The sequence below is a fragment of the Piliocolobus tephrosceles genome, chromosome 11, assembly GCF_002776525.5.
Source record: "Piliocolobus tephrosceles isolate RC106 chromosome 11, ASM277652v3, whole genome shotgun sequence".
Classification (NCBI taxonomy): domain Eukaryota; kingdom Metazoa; phylum Chordata; class Mammalia; order Primates; family Cercopithecidae; genus Piliocolobus; species Piliocolobus tephrosceles.
Window position 1 is genome coordinate 99,461,507 of NC_045444.1, and position 17,275 is coordinate 99,478,781.

The following is a 17,275-nucleotide window of genomic DNA, read 5'->3' on the forward strand; positions in this document are numbered from 1 at the left end:
AAATATTTTGATGAGAAATACAAGGACTCATAAGCCTCACACCACTACATCAGAATATTCAGCTACTATAAAACCTCAGTGCAAAATATAGAGCATAAAAAATCAAGAAATATTCTCACAAGATCACTAACTCAAAAAGATAACTTCTCATTGTAAGTAGTTGCTTTAAGCATGCCATCCTTGTATTTGTGAACTGAAGTCTTGATTATTCAATGAGTTATCTGTCTCCATTTCTAAATCACCATCTAAACAGCTTTCTAAAGCTCATAACTAAAGTATGTGAAACATATTAAAGTGATGACTATGCAGCATAGAAAGCAAAGTAGACAGACATATAAGGTATAGTTGAAGGGCATATAAATGGCTTTCTTTTAACACTTGTGTACGTATGATATTACATTAATCAGATGTAAGAGAGTTCCTTATCCATTTAAAAAATACTTCTTTTAGAATACTTGATGTTTTCTGGTCAGGTAAGTAGATCAAAATTTATACAAACTGGGTTTTATTTCTTCTATTACCTGGTGATTTAGCACTGAAGATCACATCTATGTCACCTGGAATTGTACAAGTTACCTTCTAAGAGGCTTAGCTTCCTTTTCTGTGAAATAAAGGTAACGCTACTGATTTGTGCAGGTAAAATGTTTAAAAGCCTACCTGCCTGAGGTTAAGGATCTTAAGATCCCTTCAGTCTATGGTAATCTACGATTACAGAATACAACCAGATTATTCTTTAAGTTTTACATAAATATTTGTATAATTGGTAACAGTTATTGGTCACTATTATAAGTAATAGTATAAATTTATGTATACAAAATCTGTTCCTAGGTTTGGGGTTTGGGTAAAGATCTACCTTTTAGATCATATATTTGAAACCTCTGTGCATGCCTAATGTTATGTGTTCAGGTGTTTCTGAGGGTCACAGGTAAAAGCATGTTTAAATGTGAATGTACATTTATACATATGCATAGTAATATACTGGACACCTAGTTGGTATGTGTGCAGGATGTTCTTTATTAAGCAATAAATGTTAGCTACTTAAGCAAAAGATAGTGCAATGTGATAAATGTGCCATCCCCATGTGTTTCCTTCAGTTGGATGTTGGCTAGCATCCAGGAGGGAGAAAAAAAAAAAAAAACATACTCAAAACTTTAAAAAGAAAAAAGAAGTGCTACAACCTTCACAAAAAGCATAAAGTCCTTGACTCAAATAATGTTATGAAGACTCTTGAATTTTTCTTTTTTTCTACTTTGTCCCCGTCAGGATGTGAACCCTGCCATTATGTATGGCTTGTGGCTGTTTGCGAGTTTCCTCCCCATCTGGGACTAAGAGGCAAATTGCAGGTTTCCAGGGAGGGGAATGCTGTTACAGTAGGGATCACCTCAGCACTTCACATGGATTGTGCCAAGCCCAGTGATACCAGCTACCTTGCTCCCTGGGACAAGCTAGCCACCAGGTTTTGTACTCTTTGTTATTGAAAATATGTAAGGCATTAGTTTCAGAAGCCTAAAGTCTTTCTTTTCTTAAAGGCTATAAACATACGAATAACCATTAAAAGGTATTTTAATCTTCCACCTTTAAAATGAATGCAATTATTTCAGGAGTACAAGAATGCCAGAATCTACCTTCTTGTCACTCTCATCTTCCAAAGCCCACTGTCTTCTTTCACGTTCCTAGCAGGTTGCCTTTGTTCAAGGCAGCACATGCTTACTAAAAGCACCTCTCATTCCATGGAAGCTGTCAGCAATTACCGCAATGAACTTTAAATCTTTTTCCTCTAACTACTGTAGTATTCTAGAAATAATGACACAACTTCTCACTGCTTTAAAATGTCAAGCTGACCACTCAGAAATTCAAGCTATGTTTCTCCAGGAAGGTCCAAATGATAAGACATTTTATGTGCCTTCCATTTTATCTCCTGTTCCATTACTACACTGCCTAACACCTTCACAGTATAGCAACACCTCCTGGGACAAGCTGAAACCTAAATGAAACACAAAAGCTGCAACCTGAACAAAGTTAGCAATATGTTTTTGGCAACAGCAAGCTGTTTTTGTCTTTTCTTTCCTTGATCTAACACTATCAGTTGAATTAATTTTATTTTCTTCCTGATAGTGCTATTTCTAAGTAGATTAAACCTATTGCATGACTAATTTACCTAGTGGCAAGGTAGTCTGCCTTTAAATGTGCAATATTTTTAACAATAAACACCTAGCATACTCCATTATTTTCATGCATTTTGAGATTAAATTTATATTCAAATGTCTGGTTTGACTTTTATACTCAAAGGAAACAAAAATACCTTTCAGAAAGTTGAACTAACTTCCTTAAACTCAGGAAGCTTTAAACTTCCAGCTGACAGAAGAATTATCAATTTACAAGGTTAATATGAATACCGTAAAATCCTGATAGTTTTTCAAATAATATGGAAAGCACAGGACATATTTTAACTATGCTTAATTATGGGAAAGAGACGTCCATTATTAAGAAAGAGATCAAGTAAGTCTTAAATGGCATTATCTTTAACTACATAACAGAAAATTAAATGAAGGAATAGAATCCTGAAGAATAGCTTTTACAGACAGAAAACTTAGCTTCTTCTTTCACATGTTAAAACTCCCGTTACTACTACATCTAATATAAAAAGAATGTGGACTTGGGAACTCACTGGATTGTATTCCAGGATCAGGGAATTCACTGATTTTCAGGATACCCTCTTCCCATCATCACTTTCCCATAATAACAGAAAAACAAATAAGCAAGTCAATTTATCAAATACCAATTTGTAGAGTACAGTATACACACTAAACACTGCTAAGTATTGGAGCTATAGGACTAGACAAGACAGGCACGACTTATAGTCTGGTTGGGGACAGAGACAATCCTAACAATGTAAGCAGTTCTCAGACAAGGACAGTACAGAATGCCAGATGGGAGCACGGTCTCAGTGCAAAATACAGTGTTTGAGGGGAACTAAAAGGAAGAGACAGTAGAGTAAACGAAGGTGTCCAGGTCTCTCAAAATAATACTGCTGGAAAAGAAAGGCTTAAGGTCCTTAAAGGCTAAAATCCAGGGCCAATGGGACCACAGGAATTTATTATTCTGTGGGCTAGTTTTGTGAAATTGGTAGTAATGGAAGGAACAAATGAACAGAGGGAAAAGTACTAACATTTAGTGAAGGTGCATTTACTTGGGCATCCTTCAACAGTAGCCATTTAATTACCAAATAAATCTTTCCATAAAGTAATAGTTTCATTTTATACAAAAGGAAGCTAAGGATCAGGACCACATCACAATGTTGAATAATACTGTGTGTCTGAACCAATCAAACACCCTCATAATGTATATCATTGGCTATAAAGGAAACCAAGTTGGGGGAAAATGCTTCTACAAATATGGGAATTCAAAGTCTTTTTCCATTAATGGGGCCATTTATATTTTACCAGATACTATACAAACAAATATTTATTAGTAACTGATATGAGAATATTACAGAATAAAAATATACAACATTAAAAAACACAAGCTCATTTACTAAGTAATACACAAACGAGTGAAATGCAACAAAATAAATAGAAAAATGCAAAGAATCTACAGAGAAAAGGGAATGGAATGCAATGAGTGAGCCTAACAACTGGGCTTTTTACACCCAGTTTTAAGGTGATAAAATGTGAGTGTTCATTCATTCACTCAACAAATATTTATGGGGTAAGACTTTTGTACCAGACACACTGCTAAGCACTCAAGATAGAGTAACGATCAAGCCATAGTCCTAACTTCACATTCTGTTTATATTAGGTGGAGACAAGAGGAGGTCACAATCCTATTACAAGTATCTGTCTGTGTGGAAGGAGGGGGTTAGTATAAAGGCAGAAAATTGGGAAGAAGGAAAGCTCCCAGCAATTCACTCAAATTCCTGAACTAAGGACTTGTAGCTAGCTCTACCATATATCCCTTTATCAGAAATAGCATCATTTCATTATGGCTTTATAGATCTGTACTTTTGTTTTTATTATGTAAACAACTAACAAAGCAGAATATTTACTGTTGAAAATACACATGTCAGTATCAACTGGTATTCTCACTAATAATTGCTAGGTTGTTTCCACCACAAATATAAACAAAATTATATAACTGTCTTTTTTTCACTATGAAGGTAGCCCTACAATGCAAGTAAAACCTAAAAATATTAAAATGAAACACACACACACACACACACTTTTGAATGAAAACCTAAAATGAAACCTCTTCAACCCATTATATTCACCATCACTAGATACAAGATCGCTATGACAAGTAATAGAACATTGGTCAAAAATAATAGCTTGCTTAAAATTTCTACATGCTGATAATAGTTGCAAGCTTTCACTATGTTGCCATATTATCAGTCTTAATGAAATTCACTTGTCAGTTCTGTTTTCAAACAGTGAATTCTCGCCCTGCATGACAGGGGTAAAATTAAAATCTCTTTTCCCAATCAAATCAGCTAACGATGAAATATAAGAAAGGAGTAACTCAGAAATTTCTGTCACTAATTGGTCAAAAAAAGATTAGTTTTCAGATTCCTTTCCTTTGTTTTTTTTTTTTTTTTTTTTTCCTGTTTCAACTGATGATCTCCCTAAATGTTACTAGTCAGCTAATTCTTTTCTTTAAAAACTCACTTTGTCACCAGCAAATATATTGAGTAAAACTCACTGAAAATACATAGTGTTATACAATAGTAAGGAATAATGCAGTAGACAGTCTACAATCTGCAGATTTTATTATCATTATCACTCACTGGGTGTTGAACTTATCCCTATAGTAGAATATGTCACCAAGCAGTTCATCCAAAGACAGAGAAGACAGAGATACCTTTCTACATACTGACTTTAGTAACAAACTTTTATGAGCCTTAGTGTATTTCAGCACTCTTGAAAGTAAGTCTGTTAAGAGAAATGACCATATTTATTTGTTTCCCCATTTATAGGGCACCTTATCAAGCCTTGCATATTACGTACATTAAACTTTATATTTTCCAGTGTTTTTATTTTAAGCTTTTGCTGAAAACTGTTAAACACAGCAACTCAATAAAAATTAAGTATGGCTAAAAGAAGAAATAAAAATTCAACGAAAATGACACATGAACACGAAATGTAAGGCACTGAAACCCATTCAGTTAGAGACTAATTTATGCTGTTTTATAAATTTTATTCTGCTTAAGCTTCTTCAATACTCTGAAATGATGGCCAATCAATGTTTCCTTTTTTCATCCATTTAATAATGCATAAATTCAGTAAATATTCAGACAGAATACTTATCCAGTACAAGTACAGTATTGTCTCAGATGCAAGAAGGCAGAAGGTTTACAGGAATAGATGTAAACATTTTACTTAAAAACCTTAAAGTCTACTTAATATGTCATAAGTCCACATTCTTCGTGATTTGGGGGAAGTGGAAATGAAGACTGTTTTTCCACTCCTTGAAAAACATCACAAATAAAAGTTAATACAAGAAGCTACTATAGTTAATCTGGTACTAGGAACTGAGATACAAGAAACCAATCACTGACCTAGAAGTAAGATTTCTAGATTCTACTGCTGGTTAGTGATGGAGTTCAATGAGTAAAAGTGGAGGTAAATGTTAGTGTCTCAGTTTCCCAATAAATAACCAGAAATAAACTAACTCCATATACACAGAAGAAGTGTATAAAAATTAAACAGAAAACACTTCCAGGGAAATATTAAACAAATGATAGTATCCATTACTGAAATGATCTATTTTTCATAAATATAAAAATGCAGAGTATGACAGAATTATTCAAATGCTTGATAGCATGTTACACCTTTGAAAGATGTAACAGTACAAGAAAAACAGCAGAAAAATCAACATACACTTCACCTTTCCAAAATGTAAAGCATATATTAAATATATAAAATGAAAATCAGGGAAGTGAAAGCCATGTCAACTTCTAATGAATCAGAAGTCCATAAAAACGTATAAATAACGTAATTTTTTTTTTTTTTTTTTTTTTTTTTTTTTTTTTTGAGATGGAGTCTTGCTCTGTCACCCAGGCTGGACTGCAGTGGCGCGATCTTGGCTCACTGCAACCTCCGCCTCCCTAAATAACCTAAATTTTAAAAATTCAGAATGATGTGAAGAATTATCTCTAAAACAAAATCCAGAAGTAGAAAAAAATAAATTTCAATTTCACAATCCCTGGGATCCAGAAACTTGTACCTATTTGACCCAGCTCCTATAATCGTTTCCCTGGTCCCTTGAATGTATTTTACTAACTTCTCAAACTGAGAAAAGTGACAATATCCATTATTTTGTTGTAAATATCCAGAGCATTGATTTAAATATACAAATGAAAAAGAGCGAAAAGAAAAAGCTTTGAAGAGACACATCCATCTCTAACTAAAAACATGAACACAGTAGCAGTATTTTGCCCTTTACTTTTTAACCCCATATAATACTAAGTCAAGGAAAATATATTATTCTGACATGTTTATAACTATCATATAAAATCAACTATCACCTAACTACAGGAATGTGTTCTGAGCAATGTGTCCTTAGCTGTGAACATTATCAAGTGTACATCACAAATCTAGATAGGATAGCCTACTTCATACCTAGGCTGTATGGTATATATTGCCTATTGCTCCTAAGCTACAAACCTGCACAGCATGTTACTATACTGAATATGTAGTCAATTGTAACATAATGGTATCTATATATACACAGAAAATGTACCTTAAAAATATCCTATTTATAATATTATGGTATCACTGTTGTATATGTGGTCTATCATTGAAAACTCATCAGGTATGCACATGACTGTACATATTTATGTCAAATATTAAAATCCAGATGAAACATTAGTTAGAATATACAAAAGCCTAACAAAATTCTTAAATCCAATCAATGGATTATGCTTACATACATATTTCTTAGAAGACTGACACTGCATTACCACATAGAAGCTGTGATTCAAATTTCACTAAGAATCTAGGTTCTGTTCTGTACTTTGGTTTTTGCCAAGTTTTGCTACAGCAATAGAAGGCCAAATTTTCTGCAATTATTTCATTAGGAAAAGACCTCCTCTTAAATATTCTATAAAAATTTGATTCATCAAGCCTTATTACTATGATGATTTATTACAATAGTATTTAAATGGTTTTTAAATGTAAGTCTAAATTATTCAGGCTAGACAGACAAGCATGGATCCTGAAAAGGCAGTTTGTTTTCTTAAAACCAATTTTCAGTTATTTCAGATTTCAACTATGTGTGCAGTTTTCTTTTCTTTTTTTTTTTTCGCTCTGTCGCCCGGGCTGGAGTGCAGTGGCCGGATCTCAGCTCACTGCAAGCTTCGCCTCCCAGGTTCCCACCATTCTCCTGCCTCAGCCTCCCTAGTAGTTGGGACTACAGGCGCTGCCACCTCGCCCGGCTAGTTTTTTGTATTTTTAGTAGAGACGGGGTTTCACCGTGTTAGCCAGGATGGTCTCGATCTCCTGACCTCGTGATCCGCCCGTCTCAGCCTCCCAAAGTGCTGGGATTACAGGCTTGAGCCACCGCGCCCGGCCATGTGTGCAGTTTTCTAGAAGACAATTCTAAAGTGGCTTTCAAACTGTTCCTTAGCTATACACTATACAGATACTGAGACAGTCTCACCAAAAGAGAAATGCTGAAGTCTGTACTATCTTATTTTGTTCAGTTAAAGTTTCGTTCTGTTCTGCTGGCTTAATATAGCCTTATCATTATTTCAACATATGTCCCGTTCCCATTTATTAACATTAAATATGAAATAGTAAATCTCACTGGGGAAAGTTTTCTAAAAGCTAATCCCTGCTTTAGAGAAACAATCTATTGGCACATGCTGTATGTATTTATGTTCATTAGCAAATTGGCTATTGCAATACTTAAAATTAGGGTATCAGCTGAAATATTAGGTTGACACCAAAGTAACTGTGGTTTTTGCCATTGATATTTAAAATGAACCAGGAAATAAATACAAATTCCAAGTACTTTCAAGTTATACTCGGTAGAAAAAATATATATCTTATCCTATATTTGAGCTCCCCCAATGTGGATGTTGTCACAATGTCATTAGTAGAAGTTTATTTTTTAAAGTGACACAGTTTGCTCCAAATGTCGCCTAAATAAATATTATCAACTCTCAATTGAGAATCTGAATTAATACAAGTATTAATTTTCTGAGGTCACATAGAAGTTTTCTTTTAATGAAACTAGTATCCTCAAAGTAAACATTTGATTAATTTTTCATTAATTGATACATACTGACATAATAACCATTAAGTAGTTTATATTAAACACAACTAGTGTATTTTAACCATGCTCATTTGGGTGAGAAATGAAGATAAAACATTTTCATGTGACCTCTATCTTGATATAATTCAAGCATTGACATACAAACTAAAGAATATGGAAAGAAGATTTTTGATTTTTCTCTGCCTGGGAATAATATCATCAAAGAACTCATAAAATAATCATAAGCAAATACTAAGAATACACCACCACCAGACTTTACCAAATTTAGGTTAATGGCACACAGCAAAAAGCAGAGCAGATAAGGCATCACAGAAATTCATACACATATTTAAAACACAGACACACTAATAACTATGTTTTTAAAATCACTATTTATAAAAAAAATGTTTTCACAATGCTTTTCTACATATCATTTAAACTAAAACTGGATTTTTTTAAAACAGGCAAGGAAAAAAGTGAAGGAAAGTAAGCTTCATGAAACCCCATTACAAACTAATAATTTTCTTAGGGATGAAGTCATATGCACCATCACTAGTTTTCCACTAGAAAAGTAAACTAGAAAACTCTTTTTATAGAATTTCCATTTATTCTAAAACACTGAAACAAAACTACTATATAATCTCATTTTCTACAATAATAAACACAAAATTCCTAAATATGTAATATAAACAAGAGAAGAATAAGACAGAGAATAAGTCAAACACAAATAATGTATAGTGGGCATAGAATCCTAACACAAAAATTAAACATGGTGGTTTGCCATACAGTTATACTGATATAATATCTATCGATCTATCTTCAGCATTTGTACTTTATTTAAATTAAATGAAATATGTATGTGAAGTGCTTTTTAACTCTAAAATTAAATTCATATATTAACTGCTGGTTATAATATTTTTGGAATTAAATGTTTAATATGTAAACAGGAATAAATGAGATATTGTCATTTACCTATACTTAATACCATGGAATAATTATTTATCTGCAACTGTTTAGGATAAATTATTTGGAAGCTTGAGAGATGTCCCACTTCCAAATTCTACATCCAAATTCTACAATTCACTATTAAGAAATAAAAGTATATGAACTTAGTGAATCATAAGACATGCAACTAACATACAAATCATTTCAAGGAAAATTTTGGTTTCCTCGGAATAAAAGATTGTTACACAAGGGTACAAATTTACCTAAAGGACTGTAGAGTATCTTTATGCAAGCTGCTTAATAATTATACAAATATTCATTTTATATACATGAGATTCACTGAATCTGGTATAGAGAAGGCTTATTTTAAGGACTTTTCTTCATTTACAGAATTCCAACACTGAATGAATATGATAATGTGAACAAATAAGTGTATTAATGTGTCACTTGTTTATATCAGTGGTTCTTAAAATGTATCCATGAAAAACATAAGTGTTATATATACTAAATTGTATTATTCTGTAGCTCAAGTAAAATAATACCAGTCTTTTCTCCATCACAGAAATATGAATTTCTTGAACTTTCTGCATTTAAATTTTCTCTAATAATTTATATTAAACCACTGCCATGAACTCTTATCTATAGTGAATGCTGTCAATCAACAAAATGAATGAAAATAGTAAATAAGTATGAACTACAAAAATGGGAAACAATCTAACATCTTTGTCAATTTGTCTTTTAAAGTTTTTTAACTGACCTTTGGGCTTCCAGTTCTGATTTTATTCTATGTACTTATTTTTTAAAATCATGTTCACACTAGTTTGGAAGATAAAATTCTATCTATATTTCTCTCTGAAATCTATAATCTATAACACAAGTGGGTTAGATTGGAAGATTTCATATTCCTTTCCATCTTAAGAGCTTTACAATCCTACTAAGGATCCCACTGATAAACCTACATATTCCTGTATGGAATTCCTCAAATGGAAACAGATTGTGTGTCCTTCAAAAAAAACAATTCATGAATACAAAGATTTATGTTTTGCTATACTATTTTAGAAGGGTAGAGAAAATTGGCTGAACTTGCTAAGAAAACTTAAAAATGTAGACAGTAATATTTTATCTTCTGTTGAAAATGTTAAAAATTGTACTTTCTATTTTTAAAAAACGTTTTTTCTTCCCTTTACTTAATATTAAATTAGATCTCAACTCACAGGAACAGTTACTATATTCTTTCCAGAAACAAAATCAGTATCCTACAGAGATTGAGAAACTCTTTTGTTTATGAGTTATATTATAATGTAACTCACACTTAAATAGTTCTATGTAGTTCAGAGTGTTTTCAATTCTTCCATCTCAGTAGATCTTCACACTAGAATATGAAGTAGGTGCCATTATTATCCCCAGCAAACCTACAAGAAAACTGAATCCCAGAAAACTCAACTGATTTGAGCAAAATCACACAGCTAGTAAGTAAGTTGAAGAGTTGGACTTAGGTTTTGTTTTTTGCTTTGCCTTCTAAATACTGTGTTTCTTCATCCCTTTGAAAAGTGAGTGCAGAGGGGTAATTTTACATTTTAGTGAAATAGAGTGAGTAGCTACTTAATTGTGACAGTTCTCATTTATCTGTCTCTTCAGCATGGACAGACCAGATGGACAGCCCATATAGAATGAAATTCTGCTGTCATTTCCTGCCAAACCAAAGTCATTCTTCTCTCCCATGTTAACCAACTGTGTTCACAACCAAACTGCTCTCTGAGTTTTCTGTTTCCAGACTTATGAGAAACAATAGCTGCATGGTAAGTACTAACTTCTGATATGTCAGGTTGATATGACAGTAGTACTAGCCCATCATTGTGAAGTTAAATCTATTGAAAAATAAACCTTGAATACAGCATTTGCTATTGCTGCTATATGTTGTTGTTGTCGAATTTTCTTTTTGTTGTTGTTGAGGGAGAAGGTGGAGAAGGTCTATAAAGAATAGTCTTGGTTGGGTGTCGTGGCTCATGCCGGTAGTCCCAACAGTTTGGGAGGCTGAGGTGGGTAGATCACTTGAGCCCACTGGTTCAAGACCAGCCTGGGCAACATAGTGGGATCCCATCTATATAAAAAATTTAAAATGTAGCCAGGTATGGTGGTGTATGTCTGTAGTCCCAACTACTCGGGGGACTGGGACAGGAGTATTGCTTCAGCCCAGGAGTTCAAGGCTGGAGTGAGCCATGATTGCGCCGCTGTACTCAAGCCTAGGTAACACAGTGAGAGGGAAGGGAAGGGAGGGAGAGGGAAGAAGGGAGGGGAGGGGAGGGAAGGGAAAGGGAGGGAAGGGGAGGGAAAAGAGAAAGAAGGAAGGGAATGAGAGAGACAGAGAGAGAGAGAAAAAGAACAAAAGAAAGAAAAAAGAAAGAGAAAGAAAGAAAGAAAAGAAAGAAAGAAAGAAAAAAAGAAAGAAAGAAAGAAAGAAAGAAAGAAAGAAAGAAAGAAAGAAAGAAAGAGAAAGAAAAGAAAAGAAAAGAAAAAAGAAGAAGGAGGAGAAGGGGGAGGAAGGAAGGAAGGAAGGAAGGAAGGAAGGAAGGAAGGAAGGAAGGAAGGGGAAAGGAGAGAGAGGCAGAGAGTGAGAGAGAGAGACAGAGAGAGAGAACAGAAAAGAAAAGAAAAGATCTCCATCTATAAACCATCACCATAAATTTCTTGTATACTACCAAGAGAGAAAGCTTGTATTGTCCCACCACAGTTGGGCAGGACACATTTGCCAGCCCAAGTAAAAATATGATTAAAAGAGGCAAAGCTTGTCATCTCCTGATTTTCACTTTCTCTATTTTTTCCTAGCAGCAACTTCCATTTTTCCCAAAGCGCTACCCACCTTAAGGCATCTAATTAGTGCCCATTGGTTTTCCACCCTCCAATTTGATGCCCAGCTTTCTATGACATACCCTAAATGAACAACACTTTGTATTTGGTTTTGTATCACCTGCCACAAGTAAAATTTACTTTTCACTTCTCCTATCACCTGGAACCCTGCCAAAAGCTTTTTAAGAAACCAATCACCTAATCTGATAAACTGCTAAGCAATATTTAGCAAGAAATTTGACTAACACTTAAAAACACATGTACCCAATTCCAGTTCCCACAACTTACAACTACAAAGTTCAAAGGAACAAAAGAAATAAAAATACTCTCTTAAGAGAAAAAGAGATAAGCTTGAGCTTCTATTTACCCTGAAGTGTATATTTAAAAAATCTATATAGAGATAGATAGATAGATACGGATATCCTGTCATATTCTGTTATAATATGGAAAGGGAGATTCTTTTGCCCACCCATAATTTACAAATACTGTATCAGTGAACTTCTAAAGTTGGAAATTACTTTAAAATAATTTGGGAGGGAAAGTATTTTGGGATATGGCTAAAAAATATTGACTAGAATTGATAACTATTAAAGCTCATTGATGGAGGCACAAAGATTTATTAAACATCTACTTCTCTATATATTCAATTTTCAACATCAAAGGAAAGAAAAAAGAGGAGAACAAATCAATCAATGAATGGGGGAGCAAAAGTTACAAAACTGCAACTATTATAATTCAGAAAACTTTGAAAATGGTTGAAATAGAAAATAAGTGAAAAAATCCTCTAATAATGTATGACAGTAAGAGACATGGGTAAAATGCAAGTGATTAAGACTAGTTCAAAATAAATGAGAACTAAATGTTCAGAAAAGACTTTTAAACATTTTCTTACATCTAGTAAATTTTGATGTATCTAGTGAATATTTTTAAAGGAACAACATTCATTTTTAAATCATTGACAAATTTAAGATAAAGGACATGGGCTAGCCATGGCAAGAAATGGTTTAATGATACCACACATATCACTGACTCAAAATCCTAAATAATTCTAATAGGCTTGACAATTGTAACACATATGGAAGGGAAAAAAAAGGCTATTAACTAAGCTACTTCTCTAATCCATTTAATAAGGGATGAAATGTTTGGCACCATCTTGACCTATTGTTAAATTAGTCCTAATCATTAAATATCCCTTTCATAAAGAAAAAAAATTTGGTGTTAGGTTGAGTATTTTAGTATAAATCTATTACAACTAATAAAAAAGCAATTAGAGTTTCTATTTACATGTCCAACATGTATTAAGTTAGGTCGGTGAAGGCCTACAGTCTAGAAAGATGAGTAAGGCAGAACTCTTGCCCATGAGGCTCAAGTGGAGACATACCAGGCCTGGGAAAAGTACAGGAGGTAGTTCAGAAAGACTTACAGTATACAGAGCTGGCCAGTGGTTATCCCAGCAATCAACAAACTGGAACATGGCCCAAAGGTACACTGAAATCAGGATATTAGCCAGAACGGAAGAAGAAGAAGAAAAAAAAAGGAACAGGTATGTGAGTATGTCATTAGTAGATTCAATTAAATCCAGTATCTATAACATCCTCAAAGTAGATGCAGGACAGGTGATTGGCAATGATCCAAATCAAAGTCACAGAAGTAATTCACTCTTTTAAACATTTATTGAACTACAAAGAGCTCAAAGTCCAACATAGACAGAAAGTCAACGAATAATGAGAATATGGCATGATAAGTGCACTAACAGATGTGTGGACTCGGGTGTAAAGAGAAGATATCAAAGAAGCTTGGATAAGTTGGGGAAGGTTTCTCAAAGAAGATGACTGAATTACACCTTGAAACATGAAGAGGACTTCACCAGTCACGCTTGGTGGGAAGATATCCCAGAAGACGGAGTAACAAGAGCAAATGCAATGGAGAATGAAAAATGGAGTGATCATCAGGTGCCAGTCATGGGGAAAGTGGGTTTCCAGGGCAAGAAACTCAAGACCCTGAGAGCAAACCATAAACTCATGCCCTGAGGAAGTGAGGTACCAAGGTCAGACCAGAACTGACATTAAATGTGACTGTGTACCAAACTAGTGAGCTACTACACCCCTCCTAATATCCTCTGGGGGTAGGGTCCAGAATCTGAGTCCATTAACGATATTCAGCTGTAAAGGTCAGAGGTCTGGCTGCAAAGTCAGGCAGGTCTTTAAATATATTTTAATAAGAACTAAACTAGTTATATTTTAATAAGAACTTTACAGACCTAAAGAAAGGTCTCTGAAGAGCAAGTGGGATTCATGATCAAGTTAAAGGCAAGTGAGGCCCACTACAAGTTACCCAACAGTGATGAAAAATCTAGGATTTTGATAACATGTCAAACAGAAATTTTTCTAGTTTTGTTCTATACAGTATTATGTGCTATATGTTAAAACAGTTTTTCATGAAATCTAGCAGCAATAAATGTATACCGAAGGCTTACAATAGAAAAATTATTGTGCTAAGTTTGGGGAATAAAAATAATGATAAAGAATGATCCTTACTCTCAAGAAGTTTACAGCCAAATTAAGGAAATAAAACAGCTATCTAGAAATATGAACAAATATACAAGGTACAGCAAATGTCAATAGGTCTCTTCTTTTATATGCCAGTGTACTTTTTACTAGCTTATCCTGTGATGTTATATTCATGCAAGAAATGGTAAGATTTATAATGATAAAAACATGGGTAAAAGGAAGAAAAGGCCCATTTACAGAAAAGAATCTGTGCTAATGTTGGCAATGAAGCAAACCCTCTGACTAAGTCAACTTTAAAACTCTAAACTTTAAAACTTTAAAGTTTGTTGGATTTGGAACTTAACACATATATAGTCAATATCCCATATCATTCAAATTACTCAAGACACTCAGTATACAGAATATGAAGAAATATTTAGATCATCTGAACTTGCCTATTATGAAGCAAGGGTTAAAAATAATCTTCTTCAAAGTTTGGAGAGTGTGTGAGTAAGAAACACCTGCTGTCAACTCCATACAGATAGCAAAAGGACTCATAAATTTCACTGACAATTATTTTAAATGGGGTTTCAGTTAATTAACTCATTGCATCCATAAACACTGGGGACATTTCACTACTTTTGACAGTTCAAGTTTTCCTTCTAAAATATGTTTGCAAAATATAATTTCAGAGGAGAAATGTTGCTTTGCTTTGCAGGGTTCTTAACAATGCATTTAGAAGTCCAGAAAAGCATTTTATATTTCTTCTACTTCATATGTCTGCTTATTTGATGGTAATTTTATACCTCTGAGACAACAAAATGACTTTTTAAACCTTCAGTTAAAATGAGCCATATAATTGAAAAGCCTATTAAAAACTATAGCCAGAAAGTAAGACACACTAAAATTAAACACTAAGTAATGAAAACACTCTGCTTTTACAATGTTTGAAGTTCAAATAGCTTCTATAAGGTCTAGTGCAGGCATCCCCAAACCCCAGGCGAGGGACCAGTAGGAACCAGTAGGAAATTGGCCACACAGCAGGAGATGAGCTCCATCTGTTTTTACAGCAAGCACTTCCCATCTCTCATACTACTGACTGAGCTCTGCCTCCTATCAGATCAGCTGCAGTATTAGGACATTAGATTCTCACAGGATGGCGAACCTTTTTTTTTTTTTTCTGAGACAGAGTTTCACTCTTGTTGCCCAGGCTGGAGTGCAATGGCGCAATCTTGGCTCACCACTACTCACCACAACTTCTGCCTCCCGGGTTCGAGCAATTCTCCTGCCTCAGCCTCCCAAGTAGCTGGGATTACAGACATATGCCACCACGCCAGGCTAACTTTTCTTTATATATATATTTTTAGCAGAGACGGTGTTTCTCCATGTTGGTCAGGCTGGTCTCGAACTCCCAACCTCAGGTGATCCGCCCACCTCAGCCTCCCAAACTACTAGGATTACAAGTGTGGGCTACTGCGCCCAGCCTAGGATGGCGAACCTTATTGTGAACTGCACATGCCAGGGATCTAGGCTGTGTGGTCCTTATGAGAATCTAAAGCCTGATGATCTGTTACTGTCTCCCACCACCCCCAGACTATCTGGGACTATCTAGTTGCAGGAAAACAAGCTCAGGACTCCACTGATTCTACATTATGATGAGTTATAGAATTATTTCATATATATAACAATGTAATAATAATAGAAATAAAGTGCACAATATATGTAATGCACTTGAATCATCCCAAAACCATCCCCCACAAATCCCCAGGCTGTGGAAAAACTGTCTTCCATGAAACCAGTACCTGGTGCCAAAAAGGTTGGGGATAGAATACAGATTATTTAGAGTAAGTCAGGCCTCAGTTTAAACACCCAAACTGACACTTGTTACCTACCAATCATTCAAGTACACCTGTCTAATCTACAGTAAAGTGAGCATATGATGTGGAATTCAACCACCTTGATTTTGCATCCCAAACCTGTCACTTACCAGGTGTATACCACAGAGCATGTTAGTCAGCCTCAGTTTCCCTAGAATGCTTCCCTGGCTTAGAAAATTGAGATAATAACTTTCTAGGGATGCTTTAAGGAATAAATTATATAGAGTATATGAAAGTACCTCACACAGTACCTAATATATAGGGCTACTCAATAAATAATAGTTCTGCTCCCCACTCCAAAAGATTTTCCTAAACTACAGTTTACTCACAGCAATATTAATTTCATTCTTATGGCTAGTGTTAGAAAAGTGCTTAGTAATCATTTTTATTATGGATTGGGGGTAAGGAAATGAACATATATGAAATCTTATAGAAGTAACAAAGTCTACATAAAGATTTTTGAAAAAAATCATTAAATGATAAAATATATCTATGTCACTCTAAAAAAGAAATTGAAAAAAAAAAAAGGTTCCTTCAACTCTCCCTTTCTTAAGTATTTTCTGTTACTACTAAGTCCCAGTATCAGGTGATAAGCATTATCTTCAGGCCTTTTACACACAAAAAAAATATTATCAGCCCTTCTCTAATCTGAAAGAATACAATAACATTAAACCCTGTTGAAGTTGTATTTTGTAAACTTTACAGCCCTTCCCTGTTTCCCCATCACATACATAACAAGTCTCTTTGCTTATGTAGTATCCCTTTGCATTGGATGTCCTCATTTGTCCTCATTTTCTAGCTTTCATGATTCAAGGTCCAGCTTCAATGTGATTTCCTAAAAGAATATCCCTTTCTGACCAATTTTGG

The 17,275-nt window shown here is 34.4% G+C and overlaps 1 protein-coding gene across 14 annotated transcripts in view; it reads right to left on the reverse strand.

Moving 5' to 3' along the window:
• Positions 1 to 17,275, reverse strand: part of IKZF2 (IKAROS family zinc finger 2) — a 156,567-nt gene that overhangs the window by 71,147 nt on the left and 68,145 nt on the right. Inside the window, exon 2 of one of the 14 annotated variants that reach the window (XM_023220333.1) lies at positions 10,506 to 10,567. The exons of the other annotated variants lie outside the window; for them this stretch is intronic. The gene's annotated coding sequence lies outside the window, so the exon portion shown is untranslated. The remainder of the gene's footprint in view (positions 1 to 10,505; positions 10,568 to 17,275) is intronic. 14 annotated transcript variants of the gene reach the window in all.